The sequence below is a fragment of the Arachis ipaensis genome, chromosome B6 (assembly GCF_059453495.1).
Source record: "Arachis ipaensis isolate K30076 ecotype BB chromosome B6, ASM5945349v1, whole genome shotgun sequence".
Lineage (NCBI taxonomy): Eukaryota > Viridiplantae > Streptophyta > Magnoliopsida > Fabales > Fabaceae > Arachis > Arachis ipaensis.
The window spans coordinates 128,204,099-128,223,632 of record NC_142441.1 but is presented as its reverse complement, the minus strand read 5'-3'; the positions used below and the strand labels follow the sequence as shown (position 1 = coordinate 128,223,632).

The window sequence follows — 19,534 nt, the reverse complement described above, 5'->3', positions numbered from 1 at the left end:
TGGATGATTTCTCCATGAAGGATTATAGGTGTTTCCATAGGGTTCTCCCATGTAATTCACCTCTTCCATTGCTGGGTTCTCAGGATTATAAGCTTCTTCTTCAGAGGAAGCTTCCTTAGTACTGCCTGTTGCTGCTTGCATTTCAGATAGACTCTGAGAAATCATATTGACTTGCTGAGTCAATATTTTATTCTGAGCCAATATGGCATTCAGAGTATCAATCTCAAGAATTCCTTTCTTCTGAGTTGACCCATTATTCACAGGATTCCTTTCAGAGGTGTACATGAATTGGTTATTTGCAACCATTTCAATGAGTTCTTGAGCTTCTGCAGGCGTCTTCTTCAGATGAAGAGATCCTCCAGCAGAGCTATCCAATGACATCTTGGATAGTTCAGACAGACCATCATAGAAGATTCCTATGATGCTCTATTCTGAAAGCATGTCAGAAGGGCACCTTCTGATCAATTGCTTGTATCTCTCCCAAGCTTCATAGAGGGACTCACCATCCTTCTGTCTAAAGGTTTGGACTTCCACTCTAAGCTTACTCAATTTTTGAGGTGGAAAGAACTTTGCCAAGAAGGCATTGATTAGCTTTTCCCAAGAGTTCAGGCTTTCCTTAGGTTGTGAATCCAACCATGTTCTAGCTCTGTCTCTTACAGCAAAAGGAAAGAGCATAAGTCTGTAGACTTCAGGGTCAACCCCATTGGTCTTGACAGTGTCACAAATTTGCAAGAACTCAGCTAAGAACTGATGAGGATCTTCCAATGGAAGTCCATGAAACTTGCAATTCTGTTGCATTAGAGAAACTAATTGAGGCTTAAGCTCAAAGTTGTTTGCTCCAATGTCAGGGATTGAGATACTTCTCCCATAGAAGTCGAGAGTAGGTGCAGTAAAGTCACCAAGCACCTTCCTTGCATTGTTGGCATTGTTGTTTTCAGCTGCCATGGTTTCTTCTTCCTTGAAGAGCTCTGTTAGGCCCTCTAGAGAGAGTTGTGTTTTGGTTTCTCTTAGCTTTCTCTTCAAGGTCCTTTCAGGTTCAGGATCAGCTTCAACAAGAATGCTTTTATCTTTGCTCCTGATCATATGAAAGAGAAGAGAACAAGAAAGTATGGAATCCTCTATGTCATAGTATAGAGATTCCTTGAGGTGTCAGAAGAAAAGAAGAATAGAAGGAGGAGGTGGAAAAGAGGGAATTCGAACTTATCAAGAGGGACAGAGTTCGAATTGCACCTTGATGAGGAGTCTTAGTCCCTTAAATAGAAGGATGTGAGAAGAGGGGAAGAAATTTTCGAAATTAAAGTAAGAGATTTTGAAAATTTGGTAATTGGTTTTCGAAAACTAAGATTGAGAAAGAAATCAAGTGATTTTTGAAAAAGATTTTGAAATCAGAAATTAAAAAGATATGATTGAAAATTAATTTTGAAAAAGGGTGTGATTGAAAAGATATGATTGAGAAGATATGATTGAAAATCAAATTCAAAAGAGAAAGTTTTAAAACTAAAGTTGATTACTTGACTAACAAGAAATTAAAAGATATGATTCTAAAATTTAAAATTTGATCCTTTCTTAATAGGCAAGTAACAACTTGAAAATTTTTGAAGTAAATCTTGAATTGAAGCAAGGATTTTTTGAAAATAGTAAAAATAAATATAAAATGGAAAGAAATTGATTTTGAAAGAGATATGATTGAAAAGATATGATTTGAAAAAAATTTGATTTTGAAAAATTATGAAAACTTGAAAAAATGTGAATTAAAAACAAATTCTTCCCTCTAGTGTCATCCTGGCGTTTAACGCCCAAATCTCTACCTTTTTGGGCGTTAAACGCCCAGCCAGGTTCCCTGGCTGGCGTTTAAACGCCAGTTTTCCTTCTTCACTGGGCGTTTTGAACGCCCAGCTTTTTCTGTTTGATTCCTCTGCTAAATGTTCTGAATCTTCAATTCTCTGTATTATTGACTTGAAAAGACATAGTTTTAAAAAATATTTTTGAATTTTTGATGATGGGAATCAATAAAAATGCAACTAAGATCAAATAAACAATGCATGTAAGACACCAAGCTTAAAAGTTTGTATACTAAGGACTATAACAATGTAAAAATGCATGTAAGAAACAACAAAACATACAAAACAAGAGAATTTGAAGATCAGAGCAATGAAATCATCAAGAACAACTTGAAGATCAATGAAGAACAATATGTATAAATTTTCGAAAATTAGAAGGATAAAGACATGCAATTGACACCAAACTTAAAATTAGACAATAGACTCAAACAAGAAACATAAAATATTTTTGGTTTTATGATTTTAAAATTTTTTTGTATTTTTTTTTCGAAAATTATATAGAAAAGAAAATAAAGAGAATCAAAACTTTTAATAAGAATTCCAGGAATCATGCAATTTTAGTCTAAAGCTTCAGTCTAAAAAGGATTAGACATGTTTGGCCAAGCTTCAGCAGGACATTACATTCAATAGCTAAATTGATGAGAATCAATCAGCTTTTGTGATGGTAGGAACATCACCTTGAAACTCTAGAATTCATTCTTAAAAATTCTGAAGAAAAGATACCTAATCTAAGCAACAAGATGAACCGTCAGTTGTCCAAACTCGAACAATCCCCGGCAACGGCGCCAAAAACTTGGTGCACGAAATTGTGATCATCAACAATGGCGCCAAAGACTTGGAGCTCTCAAACGTGAATCACACTTTGTCACAATTTCGCACAACTAACCAGCAAGTGCACTGGGTCGTCCAAGTAATACCTTACGTGAGTAAGGGTCGATCCCACGGAGACTGTCGGCTTGAAGCATGCTATGGTCACCTTGTAAATCTTAGTCAGGCGAATTTAGATGGTGATGGAGAATTGATAATTAAAAGATGAATAAAACATAAAATAAAGATAGAGGTACTTATGTAATTCTTTGGTTGGAATTTCAGATAAGCATATGAAGATGCATTGTTCCTCCTGAACCTCTGCTTTCCTATTGCCTTCTTCCAATCATTCATACTCCTTTCCATGGCAAGCTTTATGTTGGGCATCACCGTTGTCAATGGCTACATCCTGTCCTCTCAGTGAAAATGGTCCTAATGCTCTGTCACAACATCGGCTAATCAGCTGTCGGTTCTCGATCATGTCGGAATAGGATCCATTGATCCTTTTGCGTCTGTCACACGCCCCACAATCGCGAGTTTGAAGCTCGTCACAGTCATCCCTTCCCAGATCCTACTCGGAATACCACAGACAAGTTTTAGACTTTCCGGATATCAGGAATGGCTGCCAATAATTCTAGCCTATACCACGAAGGTTCCAATCTTAGATTAGAAACCCAAGAGATACGCATTTAAGCTTGTTCATGTAGAACGGAAGTGGTTGTCAATCATGCGTTCATAAGTGAGAATGGTGATGAGCGTCACATAATCATCACATTCATCATGTTCTTGGGTGCGAATGAATATCTTGGAGAAGAAATAGACTTGAGTTGGATAGAAAAACAGCAGTAATTGCATTAATTCATGAAGAACAGCAGAGCTCCACACCTTAATCTATGGTGTGTAGAAACTCCACCGTTGAAAATACATAAGAACAAGGTCTAGGCATGGCCGAGAGGCCAGCCTCCAAAATGTGATCAAGGGATCAAAAGATAATTCCCCCCCCCCCCGATTGAAAATACAATAGCAAAAGGTCCTATTTATAGAAAACTAGTAGCTTAGGGTTTACAGAAATCAGTAATTAATGCAGAAATCTTCTTCCGGCCCCACTTGGTGTGTGCTTGGGCTGAGCATTGAAGCTTTCATGTGTAGAGACTTTTCTTGGAGTTAAACGCCAGCTTTTGTGCCAGTTTGGGCGTTTAACTCCAACTTTTGTGCCAGTTTTGGAGTTAAACGCCAGAATTCTTGAGCTGACTTGGAACGCCTGTTTGGGCCATCAAATCTCGGGCAAAGTATGAACTATTATATATTGCTGGAAAGCTCAGGATGTCTACTTTCCAACGCAATTGAGAGCGCACCAATTGGGCTTCTGTAGCTTTAGAAAATTCACTTTGAGTGCAGGGAGGTCAGAATCCAACAGCATCTGCAGTCTTTTTTTAGCCTCTGAATCAGATTTTTGCTCAGGTCCCTCAATTTCAGCCAGAAAATACCTAAAATTATAGAAAAACACACAAACTCATAGTAAAGTCCAGAAGAGTGAGTTTTATTTAAAAACTAATAAAAATATAATAAAAACTAATTAAAATATACTAAAAACATACTAAAAACAATGCCAAAAAGCGTATAAATTATCCGCTCATCACTCCTCCACACTGAACTTGGAAATTTTCAAGTTCAACGTGGATCCTGATAATACCAGTGGTCCCCAATCTTATTCCAAAGGCTGCACGCATAGTTTAATAAGTTTTGATTAAATTTATATTTTATTTTAAAATAGGAAAAGATATTATTTTAGTTTAGAAGATAGAATTTTTAAATTAATTAGGATTAGATATAAAAGGGAAAAGAAACTTCTCTTCTCGGGGATTATTCCACCTCATTCCAATTTACAGTTTAAGAGAATCCTAGTTTCCACTTTGAATCATGAGCAACTAAACCTCCACTATTAAGGTTAGGAGCTCTGTCTATTATATGGATTGATTCTATTGTCTTTCTAGTTTAATTCATGTACTGATTTATAATTCAAGAATTGTTTTCGTTTGTTATCTTATGAATTTGGGTGGAACGAAAGTATGACCCTCTTTCTAATTGAGTTCTTGTATAACTTGGAAAAGCTCTTTACTTGAACAACAGCTTGAAAACAATTTCTCCTAAATTCTAATTATTTGGACTTAATGGGATATGTGACATATAATCCTCTTATATTTGGATAATTAGGATTTTTGTGGCAAAATAACTAGAATTAAACTTCACCCTCTAATTGAAATTAATTGACCAAGGAATTAGTGATTGATGAGAGTTAAAGGAGACTAAAAAGGTCTAAGGAATTAGGGTTAGTCACATATAGTTTGCCATGAATTAAATCTTGCATGATTAAAATAGTTAGTAAGAAAAGTCAATCCGGAAAATAGATAACTCTGAAGCCTTAACTTTTTCTTCATATATTATTCTCAACTTATTTACTGCCTATCTTCTGGTATTCTGAATTTACTGTTTAATGCATTTGAACTCTCAAAACACTATTTTTTGCTTGTCTAACTAAGGAAATTAATCAACCATCATTGCTAGTCCATCAATCCTCGTGGGATTGACCCTCACTCACCTGAGGTATTCCTTGGTACGACTCGATGCACTTGCTGGTTAGGTTGTGGTTATAAAATTCGCATTATAGCATGCCTGGAGCAAAATGAGAGCAAAAACTTAAGTATGAGGTACAGTCGTGGGACATGAAAACACAGCCAATGCACGTGGGGGTGTTGTACATACGCATCTCATGCGCGTACACACAACCAGTGTGAAAAAGAGACATCACGCATATGCATTTGGCATGCGTACGCACGACAACAATAGCGTGCATCATGAGTTTTTGGATGTACAACGTGATGGAGCAAACAGAAGTTAAAATTGAAGAAAAAATAAACCCACATTCGATGTGGGATTCTCCATGTCCAATGTAATCAAGACAGAGAGTATTTTGGCCAAGAATTGGCTTCACGTGCAACGTGAAGGGATTCACGTGTAACGTAAAGTTTTAGGTCATTTCCCAGGGGCTTTCATTCATCCACTAAGTCTTCCAATTTTACAACACTTAAGTAATTAGCTCAAGACTCAACTCAAGCCCATGAGTTCTAGTATTGATTGAGGATCATGAGGGAAAAGATTTAAAGTCTAACTGGGAAGAGAAAAATATTAATTTGTTAGATTTGATTTTATTTTATGTTGATTCGGTTTAAGTTTTTAATTTTGAATTTGTTTAGGATTAGTATATAAGGAGAGAAGTCACTCACGAGCTCTCTTCTTCGGCACTTTTTACACTTGATAATTTTAGGTTTTCACTGAAAGCATGAGTAACTAATCTCCTTGGTTAAAGTTAGGAGCTCTGGTGATTCCTATGGATTAATATTCTAGCTTTTCTACCTTTGATCAATGAATTGATATTTTCTTAAGAAAAAAAGTTTTCATTCTTCATCCAAAGGGTTTGAATGTGTTGGAAAATAATTCTTCTCTGGCTTGAATTCTTTTAATTTTTTGAAAAAGTTAATTAATTGAATTAAGCTTGAAAACTTCTTCTCTCAATTCTTAAGTTTGAAAACTAGACTTGATATGTGACATCGAATTAACTAGGAATAATTCTTGTGAATTGTGTGGCTTCTAAATTAGTGAACGTGCTTTAACTCTTTTTTTTAAGTAATTGACTAAGGAATTAGCGATTAATCAGGTTAAAGAGAAATTAAATTACCAAGGGATTAGGATTTGATTACTAATGATTTGTCATGGATGTATCTTTGCATGATCAAGGTGAAAAATGAAAAGTATCTGTCTGGAAGTCTCAATATCTTTGAAACCTTAACTCTTTTAATCATATTATTTTCTTAATACTTACTGTTTACCTTTATTTATTTCACTATTTTATGTTAAAGCTTTCTAAAACCCTCAATCTTGATTGTCTGACTAGAATAATCAATTGACTATTGCGTGCTTAATCTGTTAATCCTCGTGGGAATGATAACCCACTCCCATGGTATTACTTGGTATGACTCGGTGCACTTGCCGATCATTTGTGGTTTTGTAAATTCTGCAATCAAGTTTTTGGTGCCATTGTCGGGGACTAGTTGTGATTAACAACTAACAATTAGTTGATTACCTATATTAGACTTTTATCTTTCTGTTTGTCTATTTTCTTTTTGTCTTACTAGAATTCCCTTCACTTTGACGTAGGAAATTCCAACTTTCTTTGTTTTCTGTGTGTTTATGCAAAGAAATAAAGATAAGGAGCCTCTTCTTTATGATGTGAAAATTAAAAGGACTCTCTAGTGACAAAGAAAGCAAGGTAGAGACCACTAGTTTGAAGAAGTCAGTGAAGAAGAAATTGAGTCAGAAAGCATGGCAGCCAACAATAATGATGATGCTAATGTCAGAGGGACTCTTAGAGACTATGTCACTCCCACAAGCAATAGTTGTGGTAGTAGCATAGTGAGGCCTACTTTGGAGGCAAACAATTTCGAATTGAAGTCTTAACTCATAACTCTGGTTCAAAAAAATTGTCATTTAGTAGAAGCCCTCAAGAATCCCCAATATATTCATCTCTAGCTTTCTACAAATATGTGACACCGTCAAGTCCAATGGTGTATTTGCTGAAACATATCACTTAATGTTGTTCCCTTTTTTGTGAGGGGCCGAGCCAAGAAGTTGCTTGAGACTCAGCCTAAGGAGAGCATTTGGTGCACGAAAATTACTTCACAATGTAATTTCGCACAACTAACCAGCAAGTGCACTGGGTCGTCCAAGTAATACCTTACGTGAGTAAGGGTCGAATCCCACAGAGATTGTTGGTTTGAAGCAAGCTATGGTTATCTTGTAAATCTCAGTTAGGAGGTCAATTATAATTATCAGTTGACTTGCAAATGAACAAGGGAGCAAAAAATAAATACTTGGTATGTAATAATGGAGAATGCGTTGGAGTTTTGGAGATGCTTTGTCTTCTGAATCTCTGCTTTTCTCTGCCTTCTTGTTCACGCATGCACGTTCCTCCTATGGCAAGCTGTGTGTTGGTGGATCACAATTGTCAATGGCTACCATCCATCCTTCCAGGGAAAAGGGTCCAAGTGCACTGTCACCACACGGCTAATCATCTGCAGGTTCTCAGGCGTACCGGAATAGGATTTACTATCCTTTTGCGTCTGTCACTACGCCCAGCACTTGCGAGTTTGAAGTTCGTCACAGCCATCCAATCCTAGAATCCTACTCGGAATACCACAGACAAGGTTTAGACTTTCCGGATTCTCATGAATGCCGCCATCAATCTAGCTTATACCACGGAGATTCTGATTAGAGAATCTAAGAGATATTCATTCAATCTGATGTAGAACGGAAGTGATTGTCAGACACACGTTCATGGATTGAGGAAGGTGATGAGTGTCACTGATTATCACCTTCTCCATAGTTAGGCGCGAATGGATATCTTAGATAAGAACACGCATGTTTGAATGGAAAACAGAAATACTTGCATTAATTCATCGAGACACAGCAGAGCTCCTCACCCCCAACAATGGAGTTTAGAGACTCATGCCGTCAAAGAGTACAAAATTCAGATCTAAAATGTCATGAGATCCAAAATGAATCTCTAAAAGTTGTTTAAATACTAAACTAGTAGCCTAGGTTTACAGAAAATGAGTAAACTATAACAGATAGTGCAGAAATCTACTTCTGGGGCCCACTTGGTGTGTGCTGGGGCTGAGACTAAAGCTTCTCACGTGCCTGGGGCTGTTTTGGGCGTTCAACACCAGCTTTGGATCCTTTTCTGGCGTTGAACTCTAACTTGCAACTTGTTTCTGGCGCTGAACGCCAGAATTGGGCAGAGAGCTGGCGTTGAACGCCAGTTTACGTCATCTATCCTTGAGCAAAGTATAGACTATTATATATTTCTGGAAAGCCCTGGATGTCTACTTTCCAACGCAATTGGAAGCACGCCATTTGGAGTCTTGTAGCTCCAGAAAATCCATTTTGAGTGCAGGGAGGTTAGAATCCAACAGCATCAGCAGTCCTTTTTCAGCCTGAATCAGATTTTTGCTCAGCTCCCTCAATTTCAGCCAGAAAATACCTGAAATTACAGAAAAACATACAAACTCATAGTAAAGTCCAGAAATATGAATTTTGCCTAGAAACTAATGAAAATAAACTAAAAACCAACTAAAACATACTAAAATCTATATGAAATTAACCCCAAAAAGCGTATAAAATATCCGCTCATCACAACACCAAACTTGAACTGTTGCTTGTCCTCAAGCAACTAGACAAATAAAATAGAAGACTAATAGGTTGAGAAGCAATAATATCTCAGAGTTTTTGAGTGAAGCTCAGATTCTAATTAGATGAGCGGGACTAGTAGCTTTTTGCTTCCGAACAGTTTTGGCATCTCACTTTATCCATTGAAGCTCAGAGTGATTGGCATCTATAGGAACTTAGAATTCAGATAGTGTTATTGATTCTCCTATTTCAGTATGATGATTCTTGAACACAGCTACTTTATGAGTCTTGGCCGTGGCCCTAAGCACTTTGTTTTCCAGTATTACCACCGGATATATAAATGCCACAGACACATAATTGGGTGAACCTTTTCAGATTGTGACTCAACTTTGCTAAAGTCCCCAATTAGAGGTGTCCAGGGTTCTTAAGCACACTCTTCTTCTTGCTTTGGACCTCGACTTTAACCGCTCAGTCTCAAGTTTTCACTTGACACCTTCACGCCACAAGCACATGGCTAGGGACAGCTTGGTTTAGCCGCTTAGGCCAGGATTTTATTCCTTTAGGCCCTTCTATCCACTGATGCTCAAAGCCTTGGGATCCTTTTTATTACCCTTGCCTTTTGGTTTTAAGGGCTATTGGCTTTTTCTGCTTGCTTTCTCTTCTCTTTTTTTTTTCTGCAAGCTTTGTTTTTTGCTGCTTTTTCTTGCTTCAAGAATCATTTTTATGATTTTTCAGATTATCAATAACATATCTCATGTTCATCATTCTTTCAAGAGCCAACATATTTAACAGTCTTAAACAACAAATTCAAAAGACATATGCACTGTTCAAGCATTCATTCAGAAGACAGAAAGCATTGCCTCCACATGTTACTAATTAGAATTTTCCTTAAAAAAAACTCGAATTTTATTGCCTCTTATTCAAAAGATCTACTATTTTATTCATGTTTGCTGATGATGAGAAAAATAGACTATAACTTAATTGGAGCTAAAATCAAAATAGACACTAATTACTACTATATGACTCCTAAGGTAAACTCTTATAACGACAACTATCACAGAGTTAAAGCAGAAATTGGAATTTAACAACCTTTGTTCTGGGAAGTGGATGTTCCTCGGATCTGTGGGGTGCTTGGTCCTTCAAGAGATAACTTCTGGCGCTTCAATTCCCTCAAGTCACGCCCTTGCTCTTCCTGTTCTTTAATCAAATAGCAAAGAATTTGACTGTGTTCCTTCTGTTCCTTTATTATTTGTTCCATAGCTTCTTGTATCTTGGTAACTGATGTTTCAAGATACTCCCAATATTCAGATTAAGGGATTTCTGGGAGAAATTCCTGTGTTTTCTTCTTGATGGGGTCATCCTGCGCTTGTTGTTTTTCCATTGATGCTTTAGTGATTGGTTTCTCAATTGAGATATACTCAGTTATTCCCATCCTTGCCCCAGTGTCCTTGCAGAGTAGAGAAATCAAGCTTGGATAAGCCAACCTGGCCTCTTTAGAATTTTTGTTAGTAATTTTGTAGAATTCAGTTGAAATCAGTTGATGAACTTCCACTTCTTTTCCCATCATGATGTAATGGATCATCACTGCTCTTTTAACAGTGACTTCAGAACGGTTGCTGGTGGGCAGCAGAGAATGCCCAATGAAGTCCAGCCATCCTCTGGCGACTGGTTTGAGATCTTCTCTTTTGAGTTGATTTGGGACACCCTTCGTGCTGGTGGTCCACCTGGCTCCAGGAATACATATATCCTCTAGAATCTTATCCAGGCCCTTGTCTGTTCTCATCATTCTCCTGTTGAAAGAGTCTGGATCATCTTTCAGCTGAGGTAGCTTTAAGATCTCCCTGATCTTGTCAGGGATGGTATGAATAATCTTTCCTCTGACCACGGTCCGATATTCATAGAAAGCATTTCCAGATAGTTTTTGCTTATCTGTCTGCCACATGTTAGCATAGAACTCCTGGACCATATTCCTTCCCACTTTCGTCTCAGGATTAGCTAGGACCTCCCAGTTCCTGATTCGAATTTGCTCCTGGATCTTCGGATATTCGTCTTCTTTCAGATCGAATCTAACTTCCGGGATCACTGATCTTAGACCCATTATTTTGTAATAATGGTCTGAATGTTCTTTAGATAAGAACTTTCCTTGATTCCAAAGTGGTTTTGGAACGCTCTCTTTCTTGCCTCTTGAAGTGGGTTGTTTTCCCTTAGGAGCCATGATCTTAGTGATCACGGATAAACACACCAAACTTAGAGGTTTGCTTGTCCTCAAGCAAAAGAAAAGAAAGGAGAGGGATAGAAGGGGAGCTAGGTGCAATTGTTGATGGAGGGGGGGTGGAGGCCGAACCCATATATAAAGGGAGGGGGTGGGTTCGAAAATTTAGAAAAGATATGATAAAAAAGATTGATTTGGAAAAGATAAGATAGAAGATATGATAAGAGAGGATATAGTTTAAAATTGAAAAGATATGAAAAAAATTTTTTTGAAAAAGATAAATCTAGATTTTGAAAAAGATAATGTGGAGATTTGAAAAAGATAATAGTTGAAAAGATAGATTTGTTTTGAAAATTTGAAAAAGAGTTGAATTGAATTGAAAAAGAGGGTTTGTGCTTATGGATTAAGATACATTTGATGTTTTTAAGGTAGGGTTTTTAGAAATTAGGGATTTTAGAAATCAGGGTTCTTAACATGTTTATGCAAGAAATCATGAATTGAAGCATGAAAATTAAGATTAAAATGAAAAATATGAAGAAAAAATGAATTTACCTCCTCCCTACCATCCTGGCGTTTGAACGCCCAAACGCTGCTTGTTTTGGGCGTTCAGCGCCCAAATGCTGCCTCTCCTGGGCGTTCAACGACCAGCTGCTGCTTCTTTCTGGCGTTGAATGCCAGGAAGTCCTTTGTTACTGGGCATTTTTCTGAACGCCTAGAATGCTGTAAATCTGGCGTTAAACGCCCAGAAAGAGCTTCTTTCTGGCGTTTAACGCCCAGATGGCTATCCTTACTGGCGTTCAACGCCCAGTGGATGCTTCTGTTGGGCGTTGAACGCCCAAAACAGACTTTTACTGGCGTTTTCTTGCCAGTGAGCTCTTTTTCTCTGTTTTGTGTGCAGAATCCTTCTGTAACCCTGTGAACTTATACAATTGACTCTTTTACCTTAGGATTAGTGAACTTTATATAAACAAATAAAAATAAAAATAGGGCAAATTGCTTAGAGGATTGATGCCCCATGGCTGGGTTGCCTCCCAGCAAGCGCTTCTTTATTGTCTTTAGCTGGACCTTGCTGAGCTTTTAGTCTAGCTTCAGCCTTGAGCATTCTTGCTTAATATTGCCTTCAAGATAGTGCTTGATTCTCTGTCCATTGACAATGAACTTCTTATCAGAATCACTATCTTGAAGCTCCACATAACCATATAGTGATACACTTGTAATCACATATGGTCCCCTCCACCGGGACTTCAGTTTCCCGGGGAATAGCCTGAGCCTAGAGTTGAACAACAAGACCTTTTGTCCTGGTTCAAAGATTCTAGATGACAGCTTTCTGTCATGCCACTTTTTTTATTTTTCTTTATAAAGCTTGGCATTTTCGAAAGCAGTGAATCTGAATTCCTCTAGCTCATTTAGCTGGAGCAATCTTTTTTCTCCAGCTAATCTGGCATCAAAGTTCAGGAATCTGGTTGCCCAGTAGGCTTTATGTTCCAGTTCCACGGGCAGGTGACATGCCTTACCATAGACCAGTTGGTATGGAGAGGTCCCTATAAGAGTCTTGAATGCTGTTCTGTATGCCCACAGAGCATCATCCAAGCTTCTTGCCCAATCCTTTCTACGGGTATTTACAGTCCATTCTAGGATTCTTTTTAGCTTTCTGTTAGAGACTTCAGCTTGTCCATTAGTCTGTGGATGATATGGAGTCGCCACCTTGTGGCGAATCCCATACCGGACCATGGCAGAGTAAAGCTGTTTGTTGCAGAAGTGAGTGCCCCCATCACTGATTAGTACTCTAGGGACCCCAAACCTGCTGAAGATATATTTCTGGAGGAACTTCAGCACTGTTTTAGTATCATTGGTGGGTGTGGCAATGGCTTCAACCCATTTTGATACATAGTCAACTGCCACCAGAATATAAGTATTTGAGAATGATGGTGGGAAAGGTCCCATGAAGTCAATTCCCCATACGTCAAACAACTCAATCTCCAAGATTCCTTGTTGAGGCATGGCGTAACCATGAGGCAGATTACCAGCTCTTTGGCAACTGTCACAGTTACGTACAAACTCTCGGGAATCTTTATAGAGTGTGGGCCAATAGAAGCCACATTGGAGGACCTTGGTGGCTGTTCGCTCACCTCCGAAATGGCCTCCGTATTGAGATCCATGGCAATGCCATAGGATCCTATGTGCTTCTTCTCTTGGAACACACCTACGGATTATTCTGTCTGCACATCTCTTAAAGAGATAGGGTTCATCCCACAAGTAGTACTTTGCATCAGTGATTAATTTTTTCTTTTGTTGCCTGTTGTACTCTTTGGGTATGAACCTTGCAGCTTTATAGTTTGCAATATCGGCAAACCATGGTGTTTCCTGAATGGCAAATAAATGCTCATCCGGGAAAGTCTCAGAGATCTCAAGAGAGGGGAGGGACGTCCCTTCTACTGGCTCTATCCGGGACAGATGATCAGCCACTTGGTTCTCTGTCCCTTTTCTGTCTCTTATTTCTATATCAAACTCTTGCAGAAGCAACACCCATCTGATGAGCCTGGGTTTTGAATCCTGCTTTGTGAGTAGATATTTAAGAGTAGCATGGTCAGTATACACAATCACTTTTGATCCTACTAAGTATGATCTGAACTTGTCAATGGCATAAACCACTGCAAGTAACTCTTTTTCTGTGGTTGTGTAATTTTTCTGGGCATCATTTAAAATGCGACTAGCATAATAAATGACGTGCAGAAGCTTGTCATGCCTCTGTCCCAATACTGCACCAATGGCGTGATCACTGGCATCACACATTAGCTCAAATGGTAATGTCCAGTCTGGTGCAGAAATAACTGGTGCTGTGACCAGCTTAGCTTTCAGCGTTTTAAACGCCTGCAAACACTCTGTGTCAAACACAAATGGCGTGTCAGCAGCTAGCAGATTGCTTAGAGGTTTTGCGATTTTTGAAAAATCCTTTATAAATCTCCTATAGAATCCTGCATGCCCCAGAAAGCTTCTGATTGCCTTAACATTGGCAGGTGGTGGTAATTTTTCAATTACCTCTATTTTTGCTTGATCTACCTCTATCCCCTTGTTTGAGATTTTATGCCCAAGGACAATCCCTTCAGTCACCATGAAGTGACATTTTTCCCAGTTTAAAACTAGGTTGGTCTCTTGGCATCTCTTCAGAACAAGTTTCAGGTGATCAAGACAGGAGCTGAATGAGTCTCCATATACTGAGAAGTCATCCATGAAGACTTCCAGAAATTTTTCCACCATATCAGAGAAAATAGAGAGCATGCATCTCTGGAAGGTTGCAGGCGCATTACACAGCCCAAATGGCATCCTTCTATAAGCAAACACTCCAGATGGACATGTGAATGCTGTTTTCTCTTGATCCTGGGGATCTACTGCAATCTGGTTATAGCCTGAGTAGCCATCCAGAAAGCAGTAATAATCATGACCTGCCAGTCTTTCTAGCATCTGGTCTATGAATGGTAAAGGAAAATGATCCTTTATGGTGGCTGTATTGAGCCTTCTGTAGTCAATACACATGCGCCACCCTATAACTGTTCTTGTAGGAACCAGTTCATTTTTTTCATTATGAATCACTGTCATGCCTCCCTTTTTTGGGACGACTTAGACAGGGCTCACCCAGGGGCTATCAGAAATAGGATAAATAATCCCAGCCTCTAGTAATTTGGTGACCTCTTTCTGCACCACTTCCTTCATGGCTGGATTTAGCCGTCTCTGTGGTTGAACCACTGGTTTAGCATTATCCTCCAATAAGATTTTGTGCATGCATCTAGCTGGGCTTATGCCCTTAAGGTCACCTATGGACAACCCAAGAGCTGTCTTGTGTGTCCTTAGCACTTGAATAAGTGCTTCCTCTTCCTGTGGATTTAAAGCAGAGCTTATGATCACTGGAAAAGTGTTATCTTCTCCCAGAAATACATATTTCAGGGATGGTGGTAATGGTTTGAGCTCGGATTTAGGAGGTTTTTCCTCTTCCAGAGGAAATTTCAGAGGCTCTTTTATCTCCTCTGAATCCTCCAAATCAGGCTGAACATCTTTAAAGATGTCTTCCAACTCTGATTCGAGACTCTCAGCCATGTTGATCTCTTCTACCAAAGAGTCAATAGGATCAACTTTCATGCAGTCTTTTGATGTGTCTGGATGCTGCATGGCTTTGACAGCATTCAACTTAAACTCATCATCATTGACTCTCAGGGTTATTTCCCCTTGTTGGACATCAATGAGGGTTCGTCCAGTTGCTAGGAAGGGTCTTCCTAGAATGAGAGTAGCACTCTTGTGCTCCTCCATTTCCAGCACTACAAAGTCAGTGGGAAAGGCGAACGGCCCAACTCTGACAATCATGTCTTCAATCACGCCTGATGGGTATTTAATGGAGCCATCAGCAAGTTGGAGACATATCCGGGTTGGTTTAACTTCTTCAGTTAAGCCAAGCTTTCTGATGGTGGATGCAGGTATTAGGTTAATGCTTGCCCCAAGATCGCACAAAGCTGTCTTGGTGCAATTACCTTCTAATGTGCATGGTATCAGAAAACTCCCAGGGTCTTTAAGCTTTTCAGGAAAGCTTTTTAGAATGACTGCACTGCATTCTTCAGTGAGGAAAACTCTTTTTGTTTCTCTCCAATCCTTTTTATGACTCAAGATCTCTTTCATGAACTTGGCATAAGAAGGTATTTGCTCAAGTGCCTCTGCAAATGGAATCTTTATTTCAAGAGTCCTGAGATAATCTGCAAAGCGAGCAAATTGCTTATCCTGTTCCTCTTTCCGGAGTTTTTGAGGATAAGGTATCTTGGCTTTATATTCCTCAACCTTAGTTGCTGTAGGTTTATTGCCTACAGAAGTGGTTGAAGAAGCCCTTTTAGAGGGGTTGTCATCAGCACTTGTGTGTGTCTGATCCCTTACTGGCAGTTGAGTGCCAGAGTTAGAAGCTGGAGTGACGTTAGACGCCAACTCCTTGTCTGTTTCTGGCGTCTGAACGCCAGAACTGTGCCCATTTTGGGCGTTCAACACCAGATCCTTGCTTGTTTCTGGCGTTGAACGCCAGTTCTTGCTTGTTACCGGCGTTGAACGCCAGTCTTGGGCATGGTCTGGGCGTTCAGCGCCAGCCTTCCACCAGATTGCTGGCGTTTTAATGCCAGAATTACTTTTCCCTGGGCTCTTACTGTCCTCAGGTAAATTTTGGGTGATTTGCTCATTTCTTGGCTCTTTGCTGCTTTGAGGTGGGGTATTTAATGTTTTCCCACTTCTCAATTGAACTGCTTGGCATTCTTCTATTATTTGTCTTGATAGCTGCTGCTTTATTTGCTTCAATTGTTCTTCCATATTTATATTAGCCATCCTTGTTTCTTGTAGTTTATCCTTGAATTCGGCTAACTTCTTTGTTAGAAAGTCCAATTGCTGATTGAATTCAGCAGCTTGTTTTACAGGGCTGAGTTCAGCAGTTACTGTTTTAACCTCTTCTTTCATGGAAGGGTCACTGCTTAGGTACAGATGCTGATTCCTGGCAACTGTATCAATGAGCTCTTGAGCCTCTTCAATTGTCTTTCTCATGTGGATAGATCCACCAGCTGAGTAATCTAGAGACATCTGAGCTCCTTCTGCAAGCCCATAATAGAAGATGTCTAACTAAACCCACTCTGAAAACATTTCAGAGGGGCATTTTCGTAGCATCTCTCTGTATCTCTCCCAGGCATCATAAAGGGATTCCTTATCTCCTTTTTTAAAGCCTTGAATGTCTAGCCTTAGCTGTGTCATCCGTTTTGGGGGAAAGTATTGATTCAGGAATTTTTCTGTCAGCTGTTTCCATGTCCTTATGCTGGCCTTAGGTTGGTTATTTAACCACCTCTTAGCTTGATCTTTTACAGCAAATGGAAACAGTAATAGTCTGTAGACATCCTGATCTATTTCCTTATCATGTACTGTGTCAGCAATTTGTAAAAATTGTGCCAGAAACTCTGTAGGTTCTTCCTGTGGAAGACCAGAATACTGACAACTTTGCTACACCATGATAATGAGCTGAGGATTCAACTCGAAGCTACTGACTCCAATGGAGGGTATGCAGATACTACTCCCATACGAAGCAGTAGAGGGGTTAGCATATGACCCCAGAGTCCTCCTGGACTGTTCATTTCCACTTAGATCCATGATGGAGAAAGGGAGATGGTGTAAAATAAAAATTTTTATTTTTATTTATTTATTTATTTATTTATTTCGAAAATAAAATAAAATAAAATAAAATAAATAAAAATAGGTGAAGATTTTCGAAAAAATGAGGGGAGAGAAAGTGGTAAGGAAGTTTTGAAAAAGATATGATTTGGAAAAGATTTTTAAATTTTGAAAAAAAAATCTGAAATTTTTTTTTAAATAATTTTCGAAAATTTGTTTTAAAAATTAGAGATAAAAGATATTTTTGAATTTAGTGAGGAAAGAGAAAAACAATAAAATAGCACAAGATTTAAAATTTTTAGATCCAATGCTCCTTGTTTTCGAAAATTTTGGAGGGAAAACACCAAGGAACACCAAACTTAAAATTTTAAGATCAAGACACAAGGAAAACTCAAGAACACTTTGAAGACTCACAAGAACACAAGAACATGAAGAAAGAACACCAAACTTAAAATTTTTAGAAAACCAAACTAAAATTTTCGAAAATCAAAGGGAAATCAATAAGAAAACACCAAACTTAAAGTTTGGCACAAAATTTAATAGAGAAATTATTATTTTTGAAAAAGATTTTAAAAAAAAGTATATCAAACTGCCACGGACTTAGACCAACGCTCTAGCCAATTGGACAGTAAATGTAACACTTGTTTTGAAGAAGGATATTTTTAACCAAGAACATTAATAAGAGACTCTAAACCAAAAAGAAAAATTTTCCTAATCTAAGAAACAAAATAAACCGTCAGTTGTTCAAACACGAACAATCCCCGGCAATGGCGCCAAAAACTTGGTGCACAAAAATTACTTCACAATGTAATTTCGCACAACTAACCAGCAAGTGCACTGGGTTGTCCAAGTAATACCTTACGTGAGTAAGGGTCGAATCCCACAGAGATTGTTGGTTTGAAGCAAGCTATGGTTATCTTGTAAATCTCAGTTAGGAGGTCAATTATAATTATCAGTTGACTTGCAAATGAACAAGGGAGCATAAAATAAATACTTGGTATGTAATAATGGAGAATGCGTTGGAGTTTTGGAGATGCTTTGTCTTCTGAATCTCTGCTTTCCTCTGCCTTCTTGTTCACGCATGCACGTTCCTCCTATGGCAAGCTGTGTGTTGGTGGATCACCGTTGTCAATGGCTACCATCCATCCTTCCAGTGAAAAGGGTCCAAGTGCGCTGTCACCGCACGGCTAATCATCTGCAGGTTCTCAAGCGTACCGGAATAGGATTTACTATCCTTTTGCGTCTGTCACTACGCCCAGCACTCGCGAGTTTGAAGTTCGTCACAGCCATCCAATCCCAGAATCCTACTCGGAATACCACAGACAAGGTTTAGACTTTCCGGATTCTCATGAATGCCGCCATCAATCTAGCTTATACCACGGAGATTCTGATTAGAGAATCTAAGAGATATTCATTCAATCTGATGTAGAACGGAAGTGATTGTCAGACACACGTTCATGGATTGAGGAAGGTGATGAGTGTCACTGATCATCACCTTCTCCATAGTTAGGCGCGAATGGATATCTTAGATAGGAACACGCATGTTTGAATGGAAAACAGAAATACTTGCATTAATTCATCGAGACACAGCAGAGCTCCTCACCCCCAACAATGGAGTTTAGAGACTCATGCCGTCAAAGAGTACAAAATTCAGATCTAAAATGTCATGAGATCCAAAATGAATCTCTAAAAGTTGTTTAAATACTAAACTAGTAGCCTAGGTTTACAGAAAATGAGTAAACTATAACAGATAGTGCAGAAATCTACTTCTGGGGCCCACTTGGTATGTGCTGGGGCTGAGACTAAAGCTTCTCACGTGCCTGGGGCTGTTTTGGGCGTTCAACACCAGCTTTGGATCCTTTTCTGGCGTTGAACTCCAACTTGCAACTTGTTTCTGGCGCTGGACGCCAGAATTGGGCAGAGAGCTAGCGTTGAACGCCAGTTTACGTCGTCTATCCTTGAGAAAAGTATGGACTATTATATATTTCTGGAAAGCCCTAGATGTCTACTTTCCAACGCAATTGGAAGCATGCCATTTGGAGTCTTGTAGCTCCAGAAAATCTATTTTGAGTGCAGGGAGGTTAGAATCCAACAGCATCAGCAGTCCTTTTTCAGCCTGAATCAGATTTTTGCTCAGCTCCCTTAATTTCAGCCAGTAAATACCTGAAATTACAGAAAAATACACAAACTCATAGTAAAGTCCAAAAATATGAATTTTGCCTAGAAACTAATGAAAATAAACTAAAAACCAACT

The 19,534-nt window shown here is 38.8% G+C and overlaps 1 non-coding gene across 1 annotated transcript; it reads left to right on the top strand.

Moving 5' to 3' along the window:
* The first annotated feature begins 435 nt into the window (after nt 1–435).
* LOC148562691 (small nucleolar RNA R71) lies at nt 436–543 on the top strand. The gene has a single exon (XR_015886730.1). It is a non-coding gene; the product is annotated as a small nucleolar RNA R71 (small nucleolar RNA).
* The last annotated feature ends 18,991 nt before the right edge of the window (nt 544–19,534 follow it).